General features: G+C 44.9%; 1 protein-coding gene and 1 long non-coding RNA gene across 2 annotated transcripts in view; both read left to right on the top strand.

The window, feature by feature from the left end:
* GALNT10 (polypeptide N-acetylgalactosaminyltransferase 10) overlaps positions 1 to 27,429 on the top strand; it is a 218,728-nt gene that overhangs the window by 17,450 nt on the left and 173,849 nt on the right. The gene's annotated exons all lie outside the window — the stretch shown is intronic.
* On the top strand, positions 1,277 to 11,534 carry LOC121045470 (uncharacterized). The gene is made up of 3 exons (XR_005797762.1): positions 1,277 to 2,168; positions 2,999 to 3,104; positions 10,948 to 11,534. It is a non-coding gene; the product is annotated as an uncharacterized LOC121045470 (long non-coding RNA).

Consider the following 27,429-nt stretch of genomic DNA (forward strand, 5'->3'; position numbering starts at 1 on the left):
TCCATAACCAGAACATACTATTTTTTTTTTCTTGTGGCAAAAATGTAAGAATATTCATGCTAAGTGGATAAAGAGCATAAGTAGCTTCGTGTCCATTCAGGCCAGGTTTTGTCACTAAATGAGTTATTAAAAAAAAAAAAAAAGTTACAGAAAAAGCTTTTGGATCCTGAAATCGAGGCTAAGGGATGGTTGTGTCTTGTGTTTTCATTACCTTTCTCCACACAGCAGCCAGAGGGGTCTTTTGGAAAATGTCCATTATGCCACTGGCTAAGGTAAAGACTAAACTTCACTTCAGGCCCCCTCCCAACACTCCCCTCCCTGCCACCCCTGCCCTCCATTCGTACTGACCTTGAACAAGCCATCTTGTTACCTGGAGTGTTCTTCCAGTCTCCCTGCCACACAAACACACATGCACATGCACACACACATGCACAAATGGCTCGGCTAACACCGCCTCACGCTTCGGATCTCAGCTCAGGTGTCTTAACCTCAGGATAGCCTTCTGACCATCTTTCCCCCCACCCCCCAGCCCTCATCCTGGTTCAGGCCTTTTTTCTTTAACACATATCTTAGTTTGTGATCACACAAACTTATAATTAGTGTGATTAGTTGATCACTGTGTCACCCTCTGAAACGGTGAGTGCCATGAGGTTGGTGGCTATGTCTGTTTTTCCCCCTCGTTATTTTATCCCCAGTGCTTTACACAATGCCTGACATACAACATATTTGATCAAGGAGAAAATGAATGGACAGTCTTGGATTAGATCCCAAACCAGGCCAAAAAGAATTAGCTATAAAGGACATTACGGAAACTTAGGAACTGTGGATGAGCTGTTAGTATTGTATCAGTGTTAAATTTCCTGACTTTGGTATCCTTATTTTAGGAAATACATGCTAAAGAATTTAGGAGTAAGGGGTTATATGCCTTCACCTTTCTCTCAAATGTTTCAGGACAAAAAAAAAAAAAAAAATTGAAGTTTAGATAGCTGAGAGAGAGAATGATGAAACATGTAACAACAAACATGGATGAAAGATATATAGGAGTTCATCATGCTGTTCTTGTATCTTTTCTCTAACTTCAAAGTTACTTCACAATAAGATATTGTAAAGAATTCAGTGAATAGAAACAAATGAACAAAAGGGAAAGGGGATGCTAGGAGGAGTGCTCTCCGAAGGGCTTGGTCACTCTGGGGAGCTCTGAGGAGGCTGTGTGGCTGGAGCATAGCCCTGGGATTGGGGAGGGATCAGCTGGGGGTGGGGAAGGATTGGCTGGAGCTGGGTCCCTCATCTGGGCCGCAGGCCTGTGTGTTTTGAGGGGGTGAAGCACTGAGCTGTTCGGCCAGCCTTAGCCTGAGTACTCCACATTCCCTCTCCTCTTCCCTATGGTGATTACTGAGCCAAAGCCCGAGTGGGTGAAGCCAGCCCATCTTGGGTCTTCCGTCTGATTTCTCTTTTAGTTTAATAATAGGGAAGCTCTCATCCAAGTATGAGGATTACTCCTCCTACCTGAAAACTACAACTTCCCTGTTGTCTGTTTGTTGTTAAGCCCACCACATGGTTCCTGTATGGGTTATATGTGGCTGTATAGCGGATTATCCCAAAATGTGGTAGCTTAACACAGTGTTTATTACCTTGTGGTTTCTGTGGGTCAGGAATCTAGGCTCAGCTGGGTGGCTCTGGCTCATGGTGGGTCTCTCATGAGATTACAGTCAAGATATTGGCCAGCTCTGGAGTCATCTGAGGTCTTGACTGGGGCTAGGGGGTCTGCTTTCAAGAAGGCTCACTCTCATGGCTGTCGCAGGAGGCCTCAGTTTCTCAACGCCTGGACCTCTCTGTAAGGAAGCTTGAGTGTCATTACCGCGTGGCAGCTAGCTTACCCCAGAACGAGTGATCTGAGAGTGAGAGCAAGCAGGAAGTCACAGTTCCTTGTGTGACCTAGTCTCAGAAGTTGCACATTGTCGTGTATGCTTTGCTCTGTTAGTTGGATGTGAGTCACTAAGTTTAGCAGACCCCACCTCTTGAAGGGAGGAGTGTGAAAGAACTTGGGCACATTTTAAAACCACCACAGCTCCTGAGGGCCTACCGCGTGCTGGGCACTAGAGGTGGTTCAGGGGATCCAAGGCATGGACCACCGTCTGCCCTCCAGAAGTTTACATCTGCTTGGGGAGGTGAGACATGCTCGGAAATTGGTCATGAGAACCAAGATACTCCGTGGCAAGCTAAGTCCGAATGAGTAACCCAAGGGAGCTCTTTGGAACGCCTGAGCTGGGCCTTCGCAGATGAGCAGCTCCTACTTTGGCTCTTGACCCTGATCATGGCACTGTCATACAATGATAATGAATACTGATGGTAGCACTTGAGCATTTTCACTGCGGTGGGCGCTGTGCCAAGGGGGACCGCCTCGTGGCGCATCTCCATTTGTGAGTAGCATTCCTTGGAATCGTGCAGTAGGACAGCCCTGGTGCCAAGTGCTTCATTTCTGTAATCTCATTTATGCTTTGAATTGCCCTGTGGGATTGCTATTATTATCCCCATTTTACAGATTACGCAAGTAAAGTTTAGAAAAATTAAGTGACTTATGTAAGATCCTACAGCTAGTAAGTGGCAGAGGGCTTAAGACCACAGGCCCCTGTAGGTTTAACTTCCAGCTTCTGTACTTTCAGAGCTTTAGAGTCCTGAGTAACTGACTTTAACCTCTCTGCGTGTCTGTTACCTCCTCTGTAACATGCATATAAAACTGCTTAATGTTCCCAGTGTAGTGCCTAGCGTGTGGTAAGCATTAACTACTGCTGCTGTTATCAGCTCACAGTCAAACACACAGCTGTGCTGTCCCCTCAAGTTCTTTGCGTTAGTTTGTTATAAAGGGTTGAAATGGGAGAAGCATGTGGTAACTACAGTCGCCCTCTTCATGTGCAGGGTTTACAAATTTGCAAGGACAAAGAACTTGTCCAGGCTGAACATGCAGTGCGTCTTTAGTGACTGATTCTGGCATTTCCAGTGTCTGCTTTCTTCCATGAAGATGTGGATGCTTTGAGGGACACCTGCCCAATCCCTCCTCTGCACAGGCCCAGACGGTGGCCAAGCTGGGTTTTAGGAAGCTGAACGTGAGTTGGCAACTTTCTTTGGAAGTGCTTTCCCCGTTGAGAGGCGAGGAGCACCGGACTGGATGCCAGTTAGGATATAAGCCTGTGCCGTGGGCCCTTGAGCCAACTACTAAACCTTCCTGGGCTCCGAGGGCCTTCCCTCCAGGGTTGTCCGTCAGAAAGAAGATGGAGAAAGTGTGTTTTGAAAACCGTGAAACTCTGGTGCAAGGCTCTGGGCCTCTTCATTCCCTTCCAACCATTTGAGAAATTGTGGCTTCTTTAAGCAATTGGTATACTGAAAGGCCGTGTGATGGGAGTCACTCCTTCTACCCACACCCTCTTTACTAAAACATTTTTGAGCAAAATCAGTTTCGATTTGAATTCTGAGGATCAAATCAGCCTCTAAACAAAATCCAGGACCAGGTGGTGCTCTTTTTGAAAATTCAAACCCCATAACCAACTTGGGGGACTTATCTTTTGAAATTAATCTTTTTTTCTTCTTTTAATGAATGGGCATTTGTCGACTGCACCAGTTCATTATGGAATTCATCCGAATGTTTCATTCACTGTGATCTCAGAGGCAGTGTGTGCTCACTCACCACCCGTGGGAATGACAGAACCCACTTCGAAAAAGAAAAAAAATCTTCCTCCCTTCATTTCCTCACTTTAGACTAAAACACTTCCTTTTTTAAACTTAAAAAAGGGGACTAATTTTCTCTTGTTAAAATTCGGATATGCATGAGCCTTTTTTTTTTTTTTTTTTTTTGCAAAATTATTGCACATCTCTGTATATTCATTACCCAAGGAGGTTATGAGTAAGCCCTCCCTGGATCCTCTGGTGGCGCAAAGTGATGGGAGGGGGTTCAGTCAGTTATCTGTATAAGAGGCTCGCTCTCAGTGTCTCTCCTCCATTTTCCCATTGTTAGACTACTTACCAGAAGACAGAAAGAGGAGAGGTTGAGGGAAGAGGAGGAGGAGGAGGAGGAGGAGGAGGAGAAATGTCAGAGAGAAGCCTGGAGCTGTCAGCTCTCTAGCTGTCTGACCTCAGAACAATTGCTTAAACTCAGAGCCCGGTCCCACCTTTAAAATGGGGATAATGACAGTAATAGCTGCGTTGCAGGGCTGTGGCGATGATTATCTGAGAAAATCTGTGCGGGAAAAGTGCTTTTGTAAATGCCATTATACCGTTATTGGTACTGAGATATGATTGCGCACATGTATAACTTGTACGGGTTTTTAAATATAAGTTTTACAAGGGTTGCTTTTATTTTTAGACGCAGTTTGAGTTGGAAGGGAATCTTAGGAATCCTTTAGTATGCCGTCTCACCGTGGGGGAGGAACCCCCTCTGTGGCAGCCTTTGGCTTGAATAGCTCCAGGGATGGGGAGGTCACCACTTCTCCCTCTTCTTTCTCCCAATCATCCCAGTTTTGTTCTTCAAGCTATAGGACATGCCAGTGATTTTCTTTTCCCTAAGATAGACAGCAAAAGAATAATGTCGTGGTTAAAAATGAGTAAGCATGCCGTGGCATGCGTTATGCAGATCTGCTGTCTGTACACTTTGTGGCTGGAGGTATGTCACCAGTCTCCAAAGTATTTGAATTGCTTGTTTGGGGGATCTGGTATTCTCCGTACCAGAAGCTCCTGAGTTATCAGGACTGAGCCTGCAGCCCCAGAGCAGGAAGACGGCCTAGCAGGGCCCTCTTAGTTCTGTGTGCCTGAATGCCTTTCTCTTTTTCAACTGGTGTGGTTGTTTTGTTTTGTTTGTTTTAGCTATAGGTAGATACGGATTTATCTCAGAAGGTACATTCTGGCCGCAATTGTTTCCTTCTCTTCTTCTTCTCCTCACTTCCCCTTCTGAAAGGGGAAGCCCGGGGTCAGCACTTGGTGGAAAGCCTGTTTACTTTACGCCTGCTCCTGCCCCTGGGGTTTTCATTCCTCCCCGTGCAAGATGTAATGGTGAGGAGGCCGAAGCTGGGGCTGGAAAGACCTCAGACACCATCCTGGTGAACACTTTACAGACTGTCTCTGAAGGTCCTCAGGGATTCTGTAAACGTGGTTTCACCTTGTGTTGACTCTTTTTAAACTACAATAATAGAAAACATGTTTTTGAATCACTTACATGTATTATGTACTACATTTTTACATGTCGGAGGTCACCAGTTTATTCTTCCAGCATCTGTTTAATTGAAGAGAATCCTGAAATTATAGGGCAGGCTGTGTTAAAAAAAAAAATACATCTACTTATTCATCAAGTGTATCTGCTATTTATTATATCAAAAAAGTTTTCTCAGCATTGAGTAACTAAAGCAAAAGAGAGAAACTGTACTTTGAGGCAGATGTAAGCTGTAAGCTCTTGTCTCTCACTCCTGAGGTCAGATTATGTTGATCAGAAAACCACAATGTCCTCATTGGTTGACTTTACACTAAGGACATATTATTGATTTGAAAAGTTAAAATGTATAATAACAAAATGCAACTGAGTAATAAAAGGCTTCACTCACTGAAAACCTACCACCCTTTCACAGAACACATCCGTTAGAGTAGTTGGGACCCTCTTCTAGTCCATCATTGCTTACCTCTTAAATTATGCCCCAGGTCATTTAGGTAACATGATATTTGCATAGAAGAAGGCCTACTGGCAACTCTATTTTTATTTTCATGTTTATGTCTGAGCACCTGCTTTTTACTTGTGAGTGGACCCTGGCAGATTTTTCACTTCTAGATTTTGTTGATCCATGACCTGTGCTCATGAGTGAGAAATTCTTCTTCTGCCCAATCCCAGATAGTCATGCTTTTATTATAAGCCCATAACATTTTACCCCGTCCCATTTTTTCCCCCATGTGCTCAGAGGCCTCTTGGGCAATGTGCCCATAAAAATCAGTCCAGCGCTGTGGAACACCTAGAATGATACAGAGATCACCCCTCACCCCTAAGCGTCCTTGAAGCCAAGCAGCCCCCATTTCCTTCCTGTTCACTCACTGGATGTCTTTTCTGCCTCTCAGTCTGTCTGGCAGAGCTCTGTGACCCCACTCCTGTTGTTCCCCTTTTTTGTGAACCACAATGGCTTCAGCCTGAAGTCCTCGATGCTGATGGATCCCAAGATTTGGTTAGAACCCTGTCCTTTGTGGAAATTGAGGGTATCACCCCACCTTCCCTGCTCACAGAGTGTGTTGTAAGGGCAGGGGGGCAGTGCTGGTCGTGGAGTGCTTGTTGCCATGGGAATCCGAGGTTCTGCTGCCTCTTCCCGGTGGAACTGGTGTCTGTGCCCTGCGCCAGCCCTGTCTGCTGCTATGTTCCCTTCTCTCTCATCCCAAGAAGGCAGGTAGTAAAGGAGATAGAGGGAGTCCCAGCTTGCCGTGCCGCTGTCCCTTCCTCCTCCTCCTCCTCCTCCTCCTCCTCCTCCTTCTTCTTCTTTTTTTAAAGTTTTATTTATTTCTTTATTGAGGGGCAGAGAGAGTGAGAGCACACCAGCTGGGGAAGGGCGGAGAGAGAGGGGGAGAGAGAGACTCCTAAGCAGGTTCCATGCTGTCAGCACGGAGCCCATCAGCGGGACTTAAATTCACAAACCATGAGATCATGACCTGAGCTGAACTCAAGAGTTGGACAGTTAGCCTACTGAACCGCCCAGGCGCCCCTTACCTTCTAAGTGCAGTAAAATCAGGGAAGGGTCCTACACATACACACAGAGCGAGCACATCCCTCTTTTCCCTGTATTCAAAATAAATCTGGGGAAGCAGCCTCTCCCTCAAACACCAGCCCCGCCTCAAGCAAAACAGGCTCAGCAGTCGGAAAGGCCTAGATTTGAATCACTGTGTCACTTGTCATCGCTGTGTGAAACTTAACCGTCTTGGGCCTTCGTTTTCCCACGTGGGAAACGGAGAGAATGGTCACCAACCGCATACACCAACTGCTGGCGATTCATTGTGAGACTGTCACTTTGTTAGGGCTTAAAAATAGCTATTAATTCTTTGGTGATAGTAGTGTCTAGAGGCTGGTTTCCCTTCTGCAAGTAAGCTGGGCGGTTTAACTGACCCGACGGGCCCCAGATGGACATGTCGGGAGTGGGGAAGAGGAAAAGGAACACTCTGTGTGGTTTGCCCCGCCCCCTCCTCCTGGCTCCCTTCCACACCCCAGCACCCCAGCCGCCATCCCCTGTTCCATCAGGAGCAGGGTTACTCCCACTGCCCAAGAGCTGCGCGGCGCCAGCCTTCTCGGCGTGGGCATTTTCAGCCCAGATGACATTTCCTCACAGGCTTGCGGCATCTTCCCCTCCCCACCTCGTAGTCCCCCTCATTTCAGAAGCCCTCCGGGGACTTCAAGATGAAACACTTCCACCCTGGGTAGATCGTTTTCATCGAATTCTCCAGCTTGTGGCCTCTCTCCACTGTTGAGGAGAGACATTTTACTTAATTACAGGCCCCATGGGCTCAGGGATCAATAGCAGTAAAGAGCCGTGGAATGAATTCCTAGCCTCTGCTCCGTTTCCCACTGTCTCTGCACCCTTGCACCAGGTGCACAAGCCCTGTGGGCCTCAGTTGCCTGTTCTCTGCAATGGGAGTGCCTATTTCCCAGGAGTGCTGGGAGCCCCCGCAGCAAGGTGTGGGGATCAAAAGTGTTGAAAACTGTAGTGTGCTGGCCACAGGTAAATTATTACTAAGAGCGTATGTGTATTCCCAAGGGGCAAGCATGAGGGATGTTTCTCTTCAGAGTCATTTCTTCCTCTTGTTCCTTGATACCTTAAGACCAGCTGGCAGGTTCCGTCTCCCTTTCTGAGTGTGAGAGAAGCAAGCAGCCCAGACAGAATTAGGCAGGTGGGTATGTGGGTGGAGTGTGGGTTCCTCCAGTGAGGAAAAGTGATCATACAAGTGGGACCTGGGATAAGAAGTCAAAAGCCTCAGCTTTTCCCTGGGAATTGGGGTCTCCAGCTGTTCTGACATTCACTACACTGACCACCTCTAGCCCTGAGCCTTCACAGCCAAGAAAGAAGCCTTGTTTATTCCAGACACTGCTTCCTTCTTCCTGCTTTCTTCTTGCAGCATATTCTGCACACAGCAGCCCAGGTGATCTTTCTAAAACACAAGTCTGATCATGTTCCTTTCCTGCTTAGAACCCTTCCATGACTGCCTGTAGCTTTGAGGCTAAAATCCAGAATTCTTGGTGTCGCTGTTTGGGCCCTTATGACCTGGCCCCTGCCACCTTCTCCGGTGTCCATTTCCGGCTCTCCCTCCAGTCCCCTCGGGTCTAAGCCAGAGCCCATCCACTCTGGCTCTGGTTCTCAGGCCTTGAGCATGCTACCAGTTTGGGCTTTCCAAAGCCAGGTCCTCTACGTGCTACTGAAGGCTCTGCTGAGACATCACCTCCCCCAGTAAACCTTCCCTGACCACCCTGCCTTCCTCAGTCTGGGTGGGTTCCCATGGCAGCCTGTGCATTTATGGGTGTTATGGCCCCAGCCACATCCCAGGACCCACATCCATTTCCGTGGAAACCTCTCCTTGTCTACCACCCCCATCCCTGCATGAGCTCCTTGAGACCCAGGCCTGTGTGACTGGTTTACCATCATACCCCCGTGGCCCTAGCACGCCTCCTGCCACAGAGTGCATGCCAAATAATGGGATGGAGGGGCGCCTGGGTGGCGCAGTCGGTTAAACGTCCGACTTCAGCCAGGTCACGATCTCGCGGTCCGGGAGTTCGAGCCCCGTGTCAGGCTCTGGGCTGATGGCTCAGAGCCTGGAGCCTGTTTCCGATTCTGTGTCTCCCTCTCTCTCTGCCCCTCCCCCGTTCATGCTCTGTCTCTCTCTGTCCCAAAAAGAAATAAACGTTGAAAAAAAAATAATAATGGGATGGAGAAATGGCTTGGGATGTTATCATTAGATGAGAAGCCTGGGGGGGATCAGAGTCGCCTGGGCACTTGTCAGACACCAGCTTCCTGGCCTCATCCCACCCTCCAGGATGCAGAATTTCTGCGGGTCTGCCAGGGAATCTGCATGTGCACACCCAAGTGGTTCTCATGCAGATTTGAGGACCTCTCAGTGATCTCCTTCAAGCCTGGCATTTTACAAAACAGGAAAGCTAGATCCAGAGACAGATATAGTAAGTGATTTCTGTAGATCTCAATCTCTCTCTCTCTCTCTCTCTCTCTCTCTCTCTCTCTTTCTCTTTCTCTTTCACATTCATACACACACACACACACACACACACACACACTTCTTTAAGACATAAAAAAGAAAGAAAATAAAGGCCCAGTGCTTTTTCTACTCCTAAAATGTTGATCTTCAAGAAACCCACAGGAAGCACAGGAGAGAGAATTTTTGTTTTTGTCTTTGTTCTGCCCTGAGGTCTGAACTAGGGAATTTTGGCATATTTTTTCATTTCCTTTCCATAAAAAGTATGCAACCTCAGAATATGGGGTACTTATTTTTAAAATTCAAAACAATTACTTTCACTCCAAGACTTATGTAATTTTTTGCAATGTTGGAAATCCCTGATGTTTCATTTTTCTGGTTCAGAAATGATTTGTAGAGAGTATGAATTATCCTGCCTGATGCCACGAGGTCTATTTTTATCCGTATGAGGATGTTGAGACTAAACCCGACAGAACATATTTACCATTGCTTATAGTACTCGGTGATGCTGCCTCTCTTTAGAGCTTGCCAGAGAGAAACCATGTAGGAACATGTGTTCATAATTAATTTGACCTGCTTAGTAGGACAAAATGGGGAGGAAGGATCCACCAGCTCCACATGTGGCAGAGATAAAGTGGAACATGCTCAGAGGAAAGTGCTGGAATGCCAAGGGTTGAGGAAATGTTTCTAAAGGGAAGGGCTAAAGACACTGGATGTTTAGGTTTTCATAGAAGGACCAGTGGCTGTGTCTGAAAGGCTTGAATGGCAGGGAGAGAGCATGAAAGGAAAGCAGAACCCTGGCCTGAGGGTGGGAGAGACCTTCCGTTTGAAGGTGTAAGCAAGAGCATCCTCCAAGGTGATGGATGAGTTTCTCATCAAGAGAAGTGTTTCAGGTGGGGGCCATCTTACAGGCCTGTCACCCAGTGTCCTGGGTGAGGGGTAGTCTGGACCAGGTGAAGTCCAAGTGCCCTTCTCACTGATCTGAGAGCAGACTCCAACGCCCACAGGCCCCAGCCTGTGACATAAGTGAGTGAAGGGTTCTGTGGCTGGGGCTGTGGGCAAGTGGGAAGGGGTTTGTTCCTTCCTCAGCTCCAGCTGTTGCTTGGGAATGCGGGTCCAATCAGGCCAGGTCTTTGGGTTTTTTCAAGAAAAGTTAGATTTCTAGATTTTTTTTTTTTTTTTTTAATATGGACTCTCCTGAGTTTTAAATATTGTGTGAGCTAAATAAAGCCATCTGTGCCCGCTGGGTCTTGGCCATGGCCTGCCAGTCTGACCCCTCTGTTCCAAGAATCTCAGGTTTGTGTGCACCTCAGGCTTTCAGGCAGGGGTGAAATGAGTGAGGTGGGCAGGGTAGGGATTATCTCTCCACCCAACAGATGGGGAAACGAGGTCGCCTGGAAGTACAAGGTAATAGCAGACGAGGGCTAAGGCAACAAAGAGGGCAATGAGTTTCTTCCCTGCTCGTTCCAGTGACATTTCATTTTTAAGCTTTTCTTTTAAAATAATGTTGGATAAAGGGTGCGCTGGGAGTGCTCAGTATTTCTTGGGGGTAGGGCCAGAGCAGGGGATTCGGCCTCCCCGAGTCACTTTCCCTTCCCCTCCCTGCACTGCTCCTGGAGCACCTCTTGCACTGAGGTGTCTGTGACTGCCCCCCCCCCCCCCCCCCCGGGGTTGTGCCTGCTCAGCCTGCACACCCATGCCTGGAGCCATGCAAAAGCTCTGCCTCTGCTTTTCCCCAAGGATCTGGGACATCCAGCCATACCTGAAATCTCCCATTACAGCTCTCTTCTTGGGTGAAGACTCCACAGGCACCCAGGAAGCTCTTTGAAAATGCACACAGGAAAAGAAAAAAGGCCACAGGAATGCAACCTGACAACTGTCTCAGCCTCCAAGTGTTGGATTGCCGTGGACTCAGCCGCTGAGTAAATTAGCTTTGCCACGAAGGCAACCACAGAACGCTGGTCCTATCCAAGCCACATTTATGGTGCTCCCCGCTGCGATTTGAGGCCTGTCTGCCGAGCTTCCTGCCTCTTGGCCTTCCCGCCGCTCTTTGTGCTGATGCCATGCTTCCAAGAGCAGCTTTCAGACCAACTTTAGGTTTTGCTTACTTTGCCGGTGAACATCCTGCTCGTTTTATTTTGTGGTTGGTTTTTATAAGGAAAAAAAAAATTTTAAGTACATATTTTTCAGACAACTGTGTTGAGGGGTATTTGAGATACAATAAATTGCACACTTTTGAAAGTGTGTAACTTAATCCATTTTAACATATGTATAAACTTTGTGAGATTACCATCGAAATCATAATAAACATTTCTATCATCCCCGGAGGCTTCTTTGTGCCCTTTTGTCTTTTTAATATTTTTAATTTTTATTTTATTTTTGAAAGAGAGAGAGAGAGAGAGAGAGAGAGAGCACGAGCCCCAGTGGGGGAAGAGGAGAGAGAGAGGGAGACCACAAGATCCGAATCAGGCTCCAGGCTCAGAGCTGTCAGCACAGAGTCTGACCGGGGGCTCAAACTCACAAACCCTGAGGTCATGCATAACCTGAGCAGAAGTTAGATGCTTAACTGACTGGGCCACTCAGGCACCCCTCTTTGTGCCCTTTTGTAACTAGTCCTTCCCTCTGTCTCCATGCAGTCACTGACCTGCTTTCTTTCTAGATGAGCTTGTGTTTTCTAGAAATTGCATAGAACTTCACCCAATGTGTGTTCCTCTTTGCCTGCTTTTTTCACCAAGCAAGATGATCATTGAGATTCCTCCATGTCCTCCTGTGTATCAGCAGCTTGTTTCATTTTATTGTTGAGCAGTTTCCCATTATGTGTCTGTTCCGTCATTTGTTTATCCGTTCTCGTGTTGGTGGACATTTCGGTTGTTTCTAGCTTTTGGCTTGTACAAATAAAGTTGCTACGAACATTTGTGTACAGGTCTGGGGTTTTGTTTCACTTGGGTGGATAGGTACCTCCAGAAACAGTGTATTGGCTAGGTGGTATGGTAGGCGTATGTTTAATTTTTTAAGAAGCTGCCAAATTGTTTTCCAAAGTGGTTGTATCGCTTTGAGTGCCCACGTCAGCCTGTGAGAGTTCCAGTTGCTCGGCGTCCTTGACAACACTTGGAATGATCAGTCTTCAATTTTAGCTCTTCTGTGGGGTGTGCAATATTCACGCCTCCTGACACGACATTTGCGTGCTGTCACGAAGAACCTGTCTTCATGGGTGTGTTGGCTATTTTGTATCTTTTGTGAAGTGCCTGTTAAAATCTTCCGCCAGTTTTCATTCATTTGGGTTGTTTGTCTTTATGGAATTTTAAGAGTTTTAAAAATATATTCTGTAATACAAGTCTTTTGTCTGATACATGTTTTGGGAATGTATTCTCCCGGTCCGTGGCTGTTTTCCTAATAAGGTGTCAGTATTGTGGAGTAAAATCTGGAGCATATGGGGTTTCCAGGGACATGAAAGCCATTGAATATTGAACAAATGCAATAAACCTTAAGAATCCTGTAGAACCCAAACTTGGTACCAACATGATTGAGAGTGTATTTAATAACATTACCTCTTAGTTTAGAAATTATTTTACATAATTTGAGAAAAGCACTGTGTGCGGCACCATACTAGGTATTAGAAGAGATGGAAGGAACTGTAGAAACATCATGAGATGTGGATACTCTTCTTAGGGGGCTCACATCCATGGAAGAGTGAGCATATACATGTATTCTGATGACAGTAATTACTGTGTATACTATATGCTTGATTGGCATGATCTCATTTAATGTCCAGAACAACCCTCTAATATAGATTTTCCCCATTTTGCAGATGAAGAAACTGAGGCTTAGAGGAGCTAAGTAACTTCCCCAGAGCATACAGCTATGATATGGCAGATATGGATTCAATCTCACTTCTGTCTGACTTCAAAGTCCATGTACTTAACCGTTAGACTAACTGCCTTCCAGGTAGAGCATAAGCTAAGATGTGTTGAGAATCATACGAGAGTTATAAACAGAGTGTTATGGAACAAGAAGTGGAAAAATTTATTTTTGGTTCTGTACCAGAAAGCACCATCGAGGCGTTAACATCCAAGTTGGGCCTTGAGGAGTGTTTACAACCTCAGTAACAAAGATGGCAGAAGAGAAATGGCAGTTGAAGGGAACAGCATGAGCAAGGATGTAGAAGAGGTTAGAAGGGTCATGGGACCTATTGACCAAAGTCCAGTATTCTTCAGGGGGAAAGGTACAAGAAAAGGTCTTGAAAATCAACTCCAAGGGCCTCAAAAATCAGGCTGAGAAGTTTGAACTGGATTCCACAAGGCAGTTGGGACCCACTGAAACATCTGAGAAAGGAGGATTGGGGGCAAGTGATATGCTGGCTCTGTATGGTGATGGGATAGAGTCTGGATGGACAAGGACATAGAAGAGGGACAAAGGGCAGTGGAGGGCCTTGTGATGCTACTATAGGTAACAAGGGCCTCAACTAGGGTATTAGTCATAGAAATGGACAGGAGGGAATACATAATATAATTCAAAACTAGAAGCTACCTCCTGTACATGATTTTTTATTCTGCCGACTTTTCCATAAGCCGGGACTAATTTGACCCAGTCCCCTTTCTGTCACTTCCTTTCTTATCCATCTGTATTTCTCATACTTCATTGCTCCCAGACAGTGGCCAGGGAGAAGAGAGAAACCCAATTTGTCCTGTCTGTAATTTGTTGGCTAATTCTGATAAATGAAGTGGTGCCTGGAGAAGGCTGAGTCTTTTGGCCAAAATGAAGTTTTATATTATTCATACATTTATTCATTCAGCTAACCAGATTCATTCATTTACCATTCCGATGGGTTTTTTTCCAATACCATCAAGCAGTTCTCCAGTTCTCAGTGGATGCTACTGGGTGTCTTACAAATTTGACTCCGTTCTGACACTGTCAGCCTCAAGTTAGCATCAGACCCCACAGGCTAAGGGCTCAGTCCCATAAGACTGCCCCCATTTCAGATGCCAATCACAAGTCCAGTTCCCCTGGGTTTCTGATCACCGGCTATCAATCAGAGGGTTCCACCACTCCCTCTTCAGGTGTGATTAATTTGCTAGAACTTGGAGAAATATTTACTTACGTTTACCGGTTGATTATAAGGGGTGTTATAATTTACGGTAATGTTACGTTTACAGGTTGATTATAAGGGCTGTTCATCTGGTGAACAGCCAGATGAAGAGGTGCATAGGGTGAGAGGTCCAGAAGGGTCCTGAGTACAGGAGCTTCTGTCACAGTGGAACTGGGGTGTTCTACTCTTCCTTCATGTTTACCAACTCAGAAGCTCATCACATCCTTTTATTCAAGAGTTTTTGTATATCTTAATCTGCAACCCAGCCCCCTGCCCTTTCTGGTGACCAGCCCCATCCTCAGGCTATGGGGGGGGGGGGGGGGAGTGTCCCACCCTACGTCACCTTATTAGCATAAACTCACCTGTGCTCAAAAGGGGCTCCCTTTGATTTATGAATGACAAAAGGCACTCCTGCCACTCTGGAAATTCCAAGGGTTTTCAGAGATTTGTGCCAGGAACTTGGGACTGAGACCAGATATATTTTTTTAAAGCATTCTTTTTTTTTTTTAACGTTTATTTCTTTTTGGGACAGAGAGAGACAGAGCATGAACGGGGGAGGGGCAGAGAGAGAGGGAGACACAGAATCGGAAACAGGCTCCAGGCTCTGAGCCATCAGCCCAGAGCCCGACGCGGGGCTCGAACTCACGGACCGCGAGATCGTGACCTGGCTGAAGTCGGACGCTTAATCGACTGCGCCACCCAGGCGCCCCTGGATATATTTTTTTATTATGCCATCCATGCTTCCAAACATTTGTTTATTTACTTACCAAACTCAGTCATTTGATATCTATCAAAAGTGGAAATATGTGCCGGACGCTATGGTAGGCTCACAGTGTGTAGCATCGAACAGCCTCCCTCTACAGAAGTTCACCTTTTAGTGGAGGCTTTTTCCTGCTGTCTTCAGGCATTTCTTTTTGTCTCACGTTTTTATGTTTCTTCCTCCTCTTCTCTCCTGACTGGAATTTTTTCTCATTTTGCTTTTTCCCTCTATTCTGCTATAAAAGTTCAGTATTCTGTTTCTACATTTTGAATAGTTAGCTAAGAAAATTTAACGTGTATTCTTGAATCTAAAATTAATCAATATACTTACCCTACTCCCAGCCAGTACACCTCACCTTTGATCACCCTCTCTTCTGATTTCACACTACTGTTGTCATGTATTTTAGTGATTGTTATTACTATTATTGAGTATAGTTGACACACAGTGTTATGTTTCAGGTGTACAACTTAGTGATTCAACAGGTTTATACATCATGTTATCACTACAAGTAAACCTACCATCTGTCCGCTTATATCACTATCACATTGATATTGTGTGTAATGATATTGACTGTGTTCCTTATGTTTAATTATTATTTTTAATTCCATAAGACTGTACTCTTACTGTTTTATACAGGCCTTCCGAATCGAATCACTTTCCTTTTGCCTGAAGCATATTGTTTTACATTTCTTTGAGGGTATTTTAAGAGCGAACTCTAGGTTTTGCTTGCGAATATCTTTATTTTGCTCCTGTTCTTTCTGGGTATACAATTCCAGTTTCACCGTTTTTTACCTTCAGTATATTCAATACATTATTCTATTGCCTTCCAGGTTTAATATAAGTGATGAGAAGCCAGGGGTAGTATAATGATTATTCTTTTATATTAAATCTGTCTTTTCTCTGGCTACTTTTAAGATTTAAAAAAAAGATTTTATCTCTTTTTGGTCTGCAGTTTCACTATAATGTAGATTTTTAAAAGCAGCTTTATTGATGTATAATTGGCATATAGTAAATTGCATATACATAATTTGGTAACTTTTGACATCTGTATATACCTGTGACACTGTCATGTCAAGATAATGAACATACCCCAATGTTTCCTTGTGTCCCTTTGTATTGTATAACCCCTTCTTCCTGTCCCTCCTGCCTTCCTCTAGTCCCCAGGCAACTACTGATCTATTTCCTATTGCTATAGACTAGTTTGTATTTTCTGGAATTTTACACAAATGGAGTCATACGGTATGTACTCTTTTTCAAGTCTGGCTTCTTTCATGGAGCGTGATTATTTTGAGATTCATTCTTGTTGTAGCGTTATCAATAGTTTCTTCCTTTTTTAATGGTCAGTAGTGTTCTTTTGTATGACAATACCACTGTTTGTTTGTCTGTTTACCTGTTGGTAGATATTTGGGTTGTTTCCAGTTTGGGCTTAGTACAAAGTTTTTGAGTTTTAATGTACAAGTCTTTGTGTGGGTGTATGCTTTCATTTCTCTTGGGCAAATACATAGGAGTGGAACGACTGGGTTATGTTAGGTGTATATTTAAGTTTTTAAAAATTGTGGTGGTAACATTTTATGTTCCCAGCAGCAGTGTATGAGTGTTTCCATTTCTTCTTCAGTTCCATCAACACTTGGTATGATCAATCTTTTCAGTTTTAGCCTTTCTAATTGGTGTGTGCTGGTATCTCATTGTGGTTTTAATTTGTATTTCTCCGGTGACCAGTGATGTTGAGCATCTTTTAATGTACTTATCTGCCCTCTGTATATCTTCTTGATGATGTGTCTGCTGATATCTTTTGCCCATTCTTTAAAAATTGGGTTGTTTGGCTTCTTGTTATTGAATTTTGAGAGTTCTTTATGTTCTGGAAAGAAGTCCTTTATGAGTATTTATTCCACTCTGCAGCTTATCTTTTTATTCTCTTAACAGTGTCTTTTGAAGAGCAGAAGTTATAAATTTTGTTTCAGTTTGGTTTATCAATTTGTTCTTATATTGATTATGTTTTCGGTGTCATATCTAAGAAATCTGCCTAACCCAAGGTCACAAAGTTTTTGTTGTGGTTTTGTTTCCTTCTAGAATTTTTATAATTTTAGGTTTTACAATTAGACCTGTGATCCATTTTGAGTTAATTTTTATATGTAGTGTAAAATGTGGATCTTCTTTTCCTCCTCTCCTCCTCCTCCTCCTCCTCCTCCTTCTCCTTCTGTTTCTCCTTCTCCTATCTTTTTTCATATTGACATCCAGTGGTTACATTATCATTAGTTGAGTAGACTGTCATTTCTCCACTTAATTGCCTTTGCATTTGTGTTAAAAATAAGTTGCCCATATATGTGTGGGTCTGTATCAGTACCCTCTGTTCTGTTTCATTGATCTATTGTTTTTCTTTATGCCACTACCACACCATCTTGATTACTGTCACTTTATAATATGTCTTGAAATAAGGTGTTAGTTATCCAACTTTGTTCTTTTCCAAAGTTGTTTTGGCAATTCTAGGTGCTTTGCATTTCCAGATGAGTTTGAAAATCCTAATTTCTATGAAAAAACCGAAAAAACCTGTTGGGACTTTTATTGGGATTACATTGGCCCATAGGTCAGTTTTAGAGTAGACATCTTAACAATAGTCTTTTGACATAGGTAGATTGTATAGCTTCATTGATTTAGTTTTTTGTTTATCTTAGCAGTGTTTTGTAGTTTTTAGTCTTTACATCTTTTTCAGAGTTATCCAAAGGATTTGATCATTTTTAATGATTTCATAAACGGTATTTTGAAAATTTCAGTTTGGAGTTGTTAATTGCTAATATATTGAAATACAGTTATTTGCATATTGATCGTGTCTCCTGTAATCTTGCCAAACTCATTTACTAGTTCTAGTAGCTTTTTTTGTAGTTTCTATTAGATTTTCTACATAGGCAATCATGTCCTTTGCAAATAAAGACATTTTTACTTATTTCTTTCCAATCTAGATGACTTTTTTCCCTTGCCTTATAGCACTGGCTAGAACCTCCAGTATATTGTTGAATAGAGGTGGCAAGAGCATCTTTGTGCTGTTTTGCTCCAAGGATGAAAGTATTCAGTCTTAATGGTGACAGATGCGATGCTAGCTGTAGGTTTTGTTGTAAATGTCCTTTATCGGGTTGAGAAAGTTTCCTTGTATTTCTGGTTTCTTGAAAGTCTTTATTAGGAATAGATGTTGGATTTTGTCAAAAACTTTTTCTGCATTTATTGAGATAATTATTTGTTATTTCTTTTTTGATTTGTTAATATAGTGGATTACAGTGATAGATTTTTGAATGCTAAAGCAACTTTGTATTCCCAGGATAAACTCCACTGGTCATGATTTATTATCCTTTTTATGTATTGTTGGATTTGATTTGCCAAAATTTTATTTAGAATTTTTATATCGGTTTTGAAGAGGAAATTTGTGTATAGTTTTCTTTAGTGTCTTTGTCTGGTTTTGGTATTAATATATATATTTTAATCCTGTGTGGATTAGGATTAGCTTTGTGGAATCTTCAATTATTATCTCTTTTCAAGAGATTTCTCAGTCTTTACCTCCTTAGTATTTCCATTGCCCCATTTGGTCTTTCCTTTCCTATTTCACACATTGTTTTAGACCTTTTATACTCTATTTTCCATGTCTCTTAACTTCTTTTTTTCCCCCTTTATTCCTTTTTTATTTTAGAGAGAAAGAGAGGTGAGGGGAGAGGGGCCCTACATGGGGCTCCATCCCAGAACTCTGGGATCATAATCTGAGCCGAAATCAAGAGTCAGACGCTCAACTGACTGAACCACCCAGGCGCCCCCATGTCTCTTATCTTTTTTCATATCTTCCTTATTCTTCCTTACCAGTGCTGCTTTCTGATTACCTCAGAATTCCTTTCTAGTTCATCAGTTCATTTTGAGATCTAGTTAGGCTACTGTTTTACCTTCCCACTGAGTTTTTTTTTCTCCTATTGTTAGAGTTGTAAAAGTTGTATTTGGATTTTTTAAAAATCTGCTCATTCTTTTTCATAGCCTCATTTTTAATATTTTTAATCCTTTTTATTTATGAAAGCATGATTAAACACATTCCATGTCTGGTAATTTAAGGGTTTTTTGGTGGGTCCGGTTTTGCTGGGCCGCCCCCCCCCCCCCGCTTTTCTGGTTCCTCTTTTCTTTATATATTTTATATATTTGTTTGGTTTTGCTTATATCTCTTGACACTCTTTTCTGTTGGGATTCTTTGAGGCCTGGGCGAAGGTGTGTTCTTCCAGAAAAGATTGGCATTTGGTTCTGCTACATACCTAGTGGGGCCCCTTTATACTTAATTCTCAGCTTGAAGTTTTTCAGACTCCTAGGTATTCTGATTAGGGACCACAAACCTGTATGAGAGGTGGCTTGTGGTAACAGATTCTCAAGAGAGATTCCCTACCACCTAGTTTACTCATTGCCAAAAGTTAAGCCAATTTTGTGGTTTGTTTCTAACTTGTTCTTATACTAAGGATGTCTCAGCTGTCCGTGAGTGGTGATGTAGAGTGGATCTCTTTCAAGCTTCCCACCTGGCATGGACTTTGACTTTGTTCCCTGTGTCCTGTGTTCTAAGAGGATGCGCAGATCAACATTTGCATTAAACCTGGTTGTGTGAAGGCCCTCAGACAGACAGACAGACAGACAGACATACATAAGATAGTTTCAGATGTCCATTCACCTCTGAGTTCCTATTTTCATTTTGGTTTTGGTTTCTGATTATGTTTTGCTTTCTTGCAAGTTTATTAATTGATTTAAAATACGTGATTTTGTTTTTGTTGTTGCTTTTTTTTCTCTTTCTAGTTGCTTTTAGTTAGTGGTTCTGTCAGAGTATCCAGTCCACCATACTACTGGAGATGGAAGCTGAGCCTCAAACTATTTATGTTGTGGTTGTTAAAAATGGTTTCTTCTGTGGAATCAATTGCATTCGTGTCAGTTTTTGTTGCTTCCGTTGGTAAAGACTAGAGAACCAGGGGATGAAGGTTTTTACTTTTCCTATATTGCTGATCTGTACACTGTGGTATTACAACCACCTAATGAATTCCTGGGCTCTACACATTTTCCTTTTACTAAATCATCTATTCCAACAGAGTTGAGGTTTTGTTTTAGTATGATTAAAATGCCTACACTCCACAACATCTAGAGTCTGTCCTTTATTATGTACTCTCATACTATTCTCTAGCTCTCTTTTAGATTATTTTTTTGATTTAAAGCTATATGATTGTTCGTATTGATGATGGATTAAAATCTATCCCTCCTGCTAAAAATATAAGTTCTGTGAGATCAGGGACCAGGACCACCTTACTCCCCACTGTATTCCTGTTTCCTAGCGTAGTGCCTGACACAAAGAATACTCAATAAACAAAATGCATGAATGAATGGCAGGGTATGTCAGGATACACCGAGGAAGCAGAAATTTGCAATGACTCAGTTTTAGCTCAGCAGCCATTTGTGGAGCCCTTACTTTGTCATTCTCCATGCCAGACACATTTGGAGGGTACAAAGGTGGGTGAAACAGGAGTCTCACCCTTAAGGAACCCAGAGTCCAGTGGAGGAAAGGCAGTGTTTACATTGTTAGAATTTCCCAGCTCAAAGGAATTTGCCTAGACTATGTTGGGCGTAACCTCACCATTGATGAATGATTCAGGGTTTAAACACTATAATCCCGTGGTCACTATGCTTTGTGTCCTCCAAACAGCCCGGAGGGGCACACTCTGCTGAGATGGTGAAACATCTGTCTTAGCCTTCTTTTTAGTCCAGGTAAGTATTGAGTGCTTCCGTATGCTGAAGACCATGTCAAGTAATTTGGGTGAATTGTGAGTTTCAAATAAAACCTTGGTGCCTTTCCTCAGGACTTTGTTTGGGAATGTGAACATCAGGACTGGACCTGCCCATAGAAGCCCTAAGTGGACATAAATAGAAAACTCCTAGGCCTTGCAGCACAGGTCACAGAAAAGGGGACCCTTGTGCACACCTTCGGCTTCTGTGTCTGACTTGCTGAGGTGCAGGTTTATGGTCTTAGAAGTTGCTTCCTAGGAGTAAAGAGGCTAGAAACACAACAGGTAACAAGCCCACAATTCCTGCGCTTCTTAGACCTGCAGACATCTTTTGCGTGGGGCTGCCTAGATCCCTCTGAGAAAACACAGGCATTGGGAAGCTGTGTGTGCCCCCTGCATCTTTTCCTGCTGTGTGCCTCCTCTGTGTGCACTGCTTTCTAGCTGCTTCTGGGGTAAACCAAAGTTAAGTGACTGAAGTTAATCCAAATTGCAGTTCTCAGTCTTTTTGGAATCCAGACTAGCCCTGGGGTTTGGGGCAGCCTAGGAAGAATAGATACAAACTTTTGATAAATAAAGGAAAGTCAAGCTCATTTGACATCTCTTTTATGCACGTGTCTTCACAGATAAGACAAGGTTGACACTAGGCCGGGCAGGCGTTGCAGTTCCTGAGGGCCCCGCCACTAACCAGCCCTGTGAACCGCTGAGTTGTCTTTTCCTTATTTGTAGAAGGGGTTGGGCTGGAGCTGTGATTCCCACTCACTGGTCCACAGACTTGTTCCAGTTGTTTAAATGTTCACCAGTCCCAGGTAAAATGAAAGAGAAAAGGAGGGGAGGGCGATGAGTTTTGTCAAAAAGCTCGGTGTGTTACTGATCCTGGCTGGAAGTCTTTCCAACTCGGTATTGATTATCAGTGTCCTTTATTTTATGGAATATGTCCTTCTGTATCCTTTGTTTTGTGAAAGGATAGTACGTTGCCTTCTTTGTTGTTTTGCGTGTAGTTGGTGAACAGTACACAACACTGTCTCTTCCCAACATTTTTTGAAAGTGGGTTGGGGTTGGGGGGGGGGGGGGGTGGGAATCTCTGCAAGTCCATTGAATTCACAAGTCAGAGAACTGCCAGGTTAGTTGATTTTGAAACTGAACAGCCTTAGCGTTTCCAGTGTGTGGAATGGGGATGGGGAGAGGTGGCTTTCCCTTTCTTAGCTGTAAAGTTTGGGTTTTGATTAATTTCATTTTTGGTTTTATGATATTACCATGAGCATATTAAAATGTGAGTGGAGCCCGCTTTTGGGGAGGAACAGGGTCATTGTGGGGCAGCATCTCGGTCCCTTGTATCAAGGCCATGCACATGTTTTCTAGGTCATGGGTTTGGTAGGAGCCTTACTGCTGGCATTCTCTGCCTCTGCACACCTTTTAGCTCTCTGGGATACAGATGAGTTCTTGGATACTTGCATGCTTGCCTTTGCTGAATCCTAGAAAACCTGATTTATGTGCCCATCAGCTTTTCGGCACAGGATCCTGGGTACATTGGGTTGTGGATTAGCATTACCCTAGAGATCCTGTTAGTTCACACTCCCTTGCAGTATGTCAGCTCAAAGAAATGCTGCAGACATGGGCACCTCTCTGTCCTCTTGGGAGGGAGAGCCAGAGGGCTCAGCAAACAACCCAGTGACCTATGAGAATCTTGGAGGCAGTGGGAAGGAACTGAAGGAAAAATATTTTAAGCAGATTTTTATACAATTTGACAGTATTAGAAAGCCAAATCATTGGTGAGTTCAAGGCCTAGCCGCATCTCTGCTTGCTGTGTGACTTCGGGCAAGCCACTTATTTTCTCTGGGGCTCTTATTTTCATCCTGAATAAAAATAGAAGGCTGTTATCTCTCCTACATTTATTTGATTATTGTAAGGTTACTTGCCTAATGTATATAATTTGTTTTTTTTTAAATGAGTTACCGTGAGCTTTGACAATGGTAAGATGCAAATAAGCTTTATTCCTTTATTCAGTGCACTAAGTGCCTGGTATGTGCTAGGCATAGTTCTGTGGAATGGGATACACTGGTGAGAAAACCAGACCCTGCCTTCAGGAAGCCTACCTTCTAGTGGAAGAAACAGACAAGAAAACGCGTTAATAAGACAGTGAGGATGGGTGCTGTCAGAAATAGGCTGGTGTAAGAGAGTCAGGGGAGGGGATTTGAGGAAGTCTCTGTGAAGGAACGGTGGTCCGGCTGTGACCTGAAGGCTGGGGAGAAGCCAGGGCAAGGGTGTTCAGGCAGAAGGGAAGCAAGTACAGGGGCTCTGAGGTCACAGGGAGCTGGCTTGCTTGAAGACTAAGAAAGGATTGCATTGTGGCCGGAGTGCTGTGACTTGTAATAGACTCGTGGTTGACTTCAGAAGGTGTGGAGTAACCTCAACTACCTTTCGTGCTTTTCTTCCTATTTTTCAAACTTGTTTGTCTCGGGGAATAAAAATTAATTTACAGATATGTTCAAGATTTTAAAATCATTCTTAAAAATATCTTTAGAATCGGGGCACCTGGGTGGCTCAGTCCGTTGAGCGTCCGACTTTGGCTCAGTTCATGATTTCGCGGTTTGTGAGTTTGAGCCCCGCATCGGGCTCTGTGCTGACAGCTCGGAGCCTGGAGCCTGCTTCAGATTCTGTGTCTCCCTCTCTTTGCCCCTCCCCTGCTCATGCTCATGCGCTCTCTCTCTCTCTCTCTCTCTCTCTCTCTCACAGAATAAACATTAAAAAAATATCTTTAGAATCTAGAAGGGAGAATACAGTATAACAGAGCGTGGGCCGTGGAACCCATGGTCCCCTGGGTTCTCATGAGCTCTGTCACTTAGGAGTTCTCCAGCCTTGGACAAGTTACTCTGTCTTTTTGAGCCTCAGTTTTCTTACCTGGAAAATGAACAATAAACCCTGAGTCCCATCCATCAGAGGATTATGATGAAAATAAGATTAAAAAATGTTTTTGAAACTTTTTAAATTCATTTTTTAGAGAGAGACCGACAGACAGACAGACAGAGCACACGCGGGGAGGGGCAGAGAGAACCGGGCTGAAACCTATGAACTGCAAAGTCATGACCTGAGTCGAAATCGGTTGCTCAACCGACTGAGCCACCCGGGCGCCCTAAAATAAGATTTTTTTTAAAGGCAATGTTAAATGTGAGCGTGCTTGGGATGTTTAAAGAGCATGGCTAATGGGAAAGAGGACGTCTTGACCCTAGGTTGCCTCTTTGCATCCTGGGCTTGTTTGGCTGTCCATAATTGGAGACTTTCAGACAAGATTTGCTGTGATTCAGTTGAATCTGTGTTCGCTTGCAGGGGGAACGCCCGTGCCGGGGCCGTGTCCTTTGAGTGCAGTAGCGATGGTATTACAAGGAAATAAATGAATAATAAATGAAGGGCTCTGAGGTCTGGCTGCGCCTGCAAGATTTCTGTGCATAGGAGGCGGCAGAAAGGAACGGCCTCTCCGTGCCGTGTCTGCAAGCGCGGGTGGGCATGCTGCTGGTGCCTCTGGCAGAGCACAGGTTCTGGTGTCTGGCCCCCAGGGTGGAAGCCTCGTCCTGGGTTACTCAGGACCAGCACTGGGATGGGACCGTCCTCAGAGTGCCACCCCAGCGCTTGGTGGTGTGGGGCACCTACTGTGCCTCTGATACCTCACTAGCCCCGGGGATACAGCGTAGACTGGGCCCTCCGGCCCTAACACCCTGGCTGGGAAACAGACTATTAAGTAGTGTCACAGCAAGAAGGTGACAGAAGTACTTTCGTGGGCCAAGTAGAGGGTGTAGTAGGAGCACGTGGCAGGTACCGGACCCAGACTCGTTTTCGTTTTGCGGGATCCAGGGAAAGCTCAGGAGAAGCGCCATTGAAGCGCATATCCAAGGATGAATTAGGCGGGCTGGAGTGTGGGATGGGGAGAGGATTCCAGGCAGAGCATCCTGCAAGGCTGTGGCTCGTCTGAAGTGTGGCCCCTGAGGGGCTGAGCACTGAGAGTGTCTGGTCTTGGAAGGAAGACGTGCTCCATGGTAATGGGTTTGGATTTTATTCCCACGGCATGGGAGGCCGTCGAAGGGTTTACCCGGTCAGGTTCTCATTCCTCAAGGGTTGTCGCAGCTGCTCTGTAGAGGCTTTCCGGGAGGGGACAGGAGTGCCAGAAGGACGGCCATCTGGAAGGCTGTGAAGCCCAGGCAGATTGACGGAGAGGAGACACACACGAGGGTTAGAATCCACAGGACTTGTAACTGTGACCAGCTTCTCGGGCAGTTTCCTTTTCATGTAACCAGTCAGCACACAATCATGAGCTGCGGTGGTGGCCAGTGTCGGCTTTACCATGAAGCTTCAGAGCCTCTGCCTTGTGCTCTGGGCCCCAGGAGGGGCCCTGGCAATACGCCCTGTGCTTGTATGTTCTCTTGAAATGCGCAAATGCAGGATGGCTTAACCACTCTCAATTAAGACCTCTGTCCCTCTCAACCCTGACTTCTCCTCTGGTCGAGTGGTAGGTGACCCCAGGCATTTTTGGGGTCCTCTGGTGGGAAAGTTGATCTGGGACTGCATCTGGCAGCATATTAAAAATACATTGTGTGCATGCCTTTTCATCTTTTTCTTAACAGGCCTCTTCTTACCCTCACCCCCAGTGCAAACAGCAGGTCCCACAGAACTGAATCTGCGCTTGGTGGTGGGTGTGACTTTTCCCACCTGTGGCCTTAGTGGCTGGCAGTGGTAGCAGGAGCCAGCAGCTTTGCTCCGCGTGGACGGAAGGCATACGAGGCCGTAAGAGCCACCTGCAGGTGTCAAAAGGGCTGACACAGAGATTGCTGTGTGTACTTCTTTTTCTCCAGGTAGTGCGTGGCATGGGCAGAAAAAAGATTTGTTTGCTCTATGTCAGGCGTTGCTCTAAGCATTTCATGTAGTGACTCATGTAATCCTCAGAGACAAGTTTATGAAAGAGAGATTATTACCTCCATCTTACACATGAGGCTAGTACTGGTTAGCAAGTGGGATCTAATCCCACGGGGTTTACCATCAGAATCAGGCCACACGGGCTGTGACCAGGGCAGTTCCTCAGGGTCGCATGCTCAGAAAGGCCTTGCGTTAGGTTGATTGCTCTACTCTTGTCATCTTAAAATTCTTAAATCAGTTTTGAACGAGGATCCCTGAGGTTTCATTTGGCACTGGGCCTTACAAAGATAGGTCATCAGTTCTGGTCAGGGTCCATGCTGTTCACCTCTCGCTATCTTACTCTGATGATAGAATATGGAACAAGCCACCTCAGGATAGGTAGTGAGTTCTCCGTCCTTGGAGATATTCAAGCAGAGGCTGGCTGGCCCTTTGGCAGAAATACTCTAGAAGGGACCTAAGTGCCCGCAGGGAGGAAGGGGTGGGGGGAGGGTAGAAGGTTGGAGTAGACAACTTTTCATCTCTGAGATCTGCTGAGCCCTGGCAGTCTATGATTCTGTAACTTTCCCTTCGACAACTTTACAGAATTCACAAAACAGAGGAAACGGGGCCTGAAGGAAATGGTCTGCTGCATAGCATTTTGTGAAAAAGTGGGACAGTTCCCCAAGGAAAGAAATCCGTGGAAGGACACAGAACCTGGAGACGTTTCCTTAGGCAGCTGGCAGTGGCAGCTTCACAGCCTAGCACAGGCCTGCCTGTCGTTCCTCAGTAATGTCCCCACCAGCTGCAGATGAAGCAAATGAGCATTAAGTGGGGGAACCTCGTGGTCTGAGTGAGCCTGCAAGGTTCTGCCTGCAGGTCACTGGTCACAGCAGCAGCTGTAAACACTGTGCTCAGGGCAGCGCAGATGGGGCTCTTTCTGAGACCACGAGGTCACTTGTCCTCTGAAGCCACCCTCTCTGCGGTCTTTCCCTGCCACCTGCAGACATAAACACTGCTTTCAGCTTCAGTGCTAGAGGGACCTTTGAGAGTGATCTCCCTAGGAGTTCTCAGCCTGTGTTTTCTGCAGCCCCAGTGAGTGAGTGAGTGAGTGTGTGTGTGTGTGTGTGTGTGTCTGAAAATGGAATTGAGAACAAGGAGAACACATGGCCCTCTAGGCCCTCTGTCATGGCTCTACCATTGACTGTCAGTTCTGGGACCCTGAGCAAGTTACTTAATCTCTCCTGAATCTCAGTCTCTGCCTCTGTGAAGGGGACATGAGGGAATGCGTGTTAGCATGCTTCCTGATAAAGTTGATCTAGTATCTTCTCTAATAGCACGACTTGTACAGTGCCTAGGGCTTTTCAAGGAGCTTTTCACATATGTGATCTCACCAAATTGTCCTAACAGCCAGAAGGTAGTATCGCCCTCATTTCATTGATGCAGGAACTGAGACTAAAAAGCCAGGCCTGGAAGTTCACAGTTTCATCATAATAGGGCCCTTGTACTTTCTAAAGGTTTGTCCTGGTGTTCGGTGTGCTGGTGACAGGGTCCTGCAGGCTGACATTTGCGTCGTCCACAGACTTCCATGAATCACAGTGACGTTCTGCTGAGGTGGGGGGAACCCCTGATGTGCACCATGTGGGGTCTGCTTTGGCTGGAGGGAGACTGGGAGTGTCATCCAGACCCTGAGCTCGAAATCTCCAGTCTGTCACTCCAGC

Source organism: Herpailurus yagouaroundi, unplaced genomic scaffold (genome assembly GCF_014898765.1).
Source record: "Herpailurus yagouaroundi ecotype Mexico unplaced genomic scaffold, PumYag 29, whole genome shotgun sequence".
NCBI classification, from domain to species: Eukaryota; Metazoa; Chordata; class Mammalia; order Carnivora; family Felidae; genus Herpailurus; species Herpailurus yagouaroundi.